Source organism: Benincasa hispida, chromosome 2, assembly GCF_027475165.1.
Source record: "Benincasa hispida cultivar pf3 chromosome 2, pf3_genome.v1.1, whole genome shotgun sequence".
NCBI classification, from domain to species: domain Eukaryota; kingdom Viridiplantae; phylum Streptophyta; class Magnoliopsida; order Cucurbitales; family Cucurbitaceae; genus Benincasa; species Benincasa hispida.
Window position 1 is genome coordinate 48254619 of NC_143479.1, and position 3228 is coordinate 48257846.

The 3228-nt window shown below is 33.3% G+C and overlaps 1 pseudogene; it reads left to right on the forward strand.

The window, feature by feature from the left end:
- Nucleotides 1–230: 230 nt before the first annotated feature.
- On the forward strand, nt 231–2246 carry LOC150037963 (tryptophan N-monooxygenase CYP79A68 pseudogene; annotated as a pseudogene).
- Nucleotides 2247–3228: the final 982 nt, after the last annotated feature.

The following is a 3228-nucleotide window of genomic DNA, read 5'->3' on the forward strand; positions in this document are numbered from 1 at the left end:
GTTTTTAATTAAAAGTTAAAAGTTAAACTTGAAATTAATTCCATTTTAAATATCAAATAGATGTCAATAACAAAAATTGGTCGACTAAATTTATAATTTAATTAAATACTCTATATGTCACTACAAATTACGTTAATATATATTATGGTAGCTACATAGCATTCATCTATGAAAGAGAGAGGAGTGAGAGAAAGCCATGGTAACTGCTTTTTTATTCATTACTTAATTGGCACACCAAAACTCTCCAATAGCCATAACGTCTAAAACTTTAATTGTGTTTGGATTTATGGCTCTCACTTCTATCTTGTTTTCCCAATGTTATTGTAACCGTAGAAGAAAACACTTAGTCCGACGACCACCTCTCCCACCTGGCCCAAAGCCATGGCCTCTCGTTGGTTGCCTCCCAACAATGTTAATCAACAAATCCCCAACACACCAATGGATTCATTCAGTAATGAAGCAACTCAACACTGAAATTGCTTCCATACGCCTCGAAAATGCTTACGTAATCTCTGTCACTTCTCCAGAACTCGTTCTTGAATTTCTTAAGACTTATGATTCTGTCTTTGCATCACGTTCTTCTACGTCCAACGCTATTTATATCTTAACTCGTAGATATGTCACCACAATATTATCACCATTAGGAGACCAATGGAAGAAGATGAGAAGAATCCTTACATCAGAAATACTCAATCCATCAACTCTCTATCGAATGCTTGGCCAAAGAACCGCCGAAGCTGATACTCTTTTACGCTATATTTTCACCCAAACCAACAACAATAGAGGAGGTGCAGTGATTAATCTTAGAAGCATAACACAACATTATTGCGGTAACATTCTTAGACAAATGCTATTCAATAGAAGATACTATGGCAAAGGAAGGAAAGATGGGGGCCAATTTTGAAGAAGAAGAACATAATCAAGTGTTGTTGACCATTGTTAAGCAAGTTCATGCATTTTCTATATCAGATTTCATGCCTTGTTTGAAGTCATTTGATTTAGATGGACATCAGAAAATTATGAAGAATGCTTTGAATATCCTTTAAAAATATGACGAACCCATTATTGACGAGAGAGTGCAAGAATAGAAGGACAAGAAAATTAAAGAGGTAGAGGATATTCTTGATATCCTCATTTTACTTAAAGATGAGAATACAAATTCGTTGTTGTCAATTGAAGAGATCAAGGCTCAAATCACGGTAAATGTTCTACAATTTTGAATATGATAATAACCACGATAAATTATTCGCACATACATACATGCACATGTGGTTAAATTATATATAATTCTACTTAGTCTCTTGACTTTTAAGTTTGTAACTATTTGGTTTGGTTTCAACAATAAGATGTTTGACCTATTTTGACATTTGTTTTTAACTTCACGGGTCTTACTACATACTAACCTTCTAAATGTTTTTAATGTAAAGACCCTAGACACAAAATTGAAAGTTGAAAAACTACTATTTGATGATATTTTTTAAGGTCGAATGACAAATACAAGCTTAAAATTAAACATAAAAAACTAATTAACATGTAATTTAAGCTTCTTGAAATTTGGTCACATATTGTTGTTTATACTAATGCCAACTTTCCCCACCATTATAATAATAGGACTTACCAATTGCAACGATAGATAATCCTTCGAACGTAGTGGAATGGGCAATGGAGAATTACTCAACCAACCAAAAATTCTCGAAAAAGTCGTTCAAGAACTGAACGAAGTAGTTGGAAGAGAAAAGCTAGTTCAAGAATCTGATATCCCAAAACTCAAGTATCTCATAGCTTGTGCTAGAAAATCTTTTTGGCTTCATCCATTTTCATCCTTCAATGTTCCTCACGTTTCCAATTCTGATATTGTTGTGGTTGGCTACTTTATTCCCAAAGGAAGTGAAGTGTTTCTCAGTCGTTCAAGTCTCGGTCGAAATCCAAGGGTTTGGGAGGATCCAATGAGATTTGATGCAGATCGTCATCTAAAAGATGGGACAGTTTAATTGGGAATTTCGGAACCCAATTTGCGATTCGTCACCTTTACTAGAGGGAGGAGAGGTTGTGTTGGTAGCTCACTGGGGATTAACATTACCATGATGTTATTTTGCCAGACTTCTACAAGGATTTACATGGAGTTTAATGGCAGGAATCACAAAGATAGACCTTTTTTATATTGATGATCTCTCTCTCTCTCGAAGCCATTACATTTGCATGCAGAGCCACGTTTATCTCATAGTATGTACCCAAGCCTTTATTGACCAAAAAGCATGCATAAACTACCTAAAAACACAATGTTGACAAGATAAAAATAGATAGTGTGTTTAATTTCTATGTTCTCTCACGTATTGTTAAAATAATTTAGGTTATAGGTCTTTTTTTTTTTTTTTACCATCACACTTATTTGTGGAGGTAAATTAGATATTGTGTAAGCAAATATATATATATAGAGAGAAATGAATAACTTAATTGGAGTTGGTATTGGTACATAATATGAGCTAGATGTGGCTCTGGATGTTGATTTAAATTTTAGCAGATTTATTTCTAGATTGTATGGAGTTTATGTTTTATTGTGATATGAGTAGTAGAACACAATAATTGAAAAATAGTATTGATATGTTTTGATTTTTATATCCTTAATAATTCAAGAGGTATTTCCATATTGCAACATTTACATTTATCTAATATGTTCTTATTGCTTTTAATTCTCAGTTCAAGTATTAATTTTTTCGTTAATTTAAGTTTTAGCTTGAGAAAGTGAAATTTGGATTAGATTATAGGTTGTATGATTAATAGAATAGCTTGTGTTCTAGTGTTGGTTGGTAGATAATATTTTCTTTTATTTTATTGGATATTTTGTCTCTGACATGGTGTCAGTATTCTTTACTTATTGATGGCAGATTCGTTAGGGTGATCTTTTCCTTGTTTGATTTGTTATCGTTGGTGTATTTCTTATCTTTTGTGGCATGCTTTTATCTATGTCTTCTGTGTGGTTTTGGGGCAAGCTGTATTCTTTCTAGTGTGGACTGATTCATTGTAATCTAAAAGGATTTCGTATATTAGGCATCGCTATATAATCAGAGTAAGAAACAGGGCAGTTCTTTGAAGCATGAGTTGACCAAGTAGTTTTGTTGTGGTAGAGTATTGGTTAAGTGTTCCTTCAACTAGCAAGTCAAAAGGGCTTGGAATCGTTGCTGTGACATTAGATTTAGGGGGACTTTAAATTTGCAGACTCATCATAAG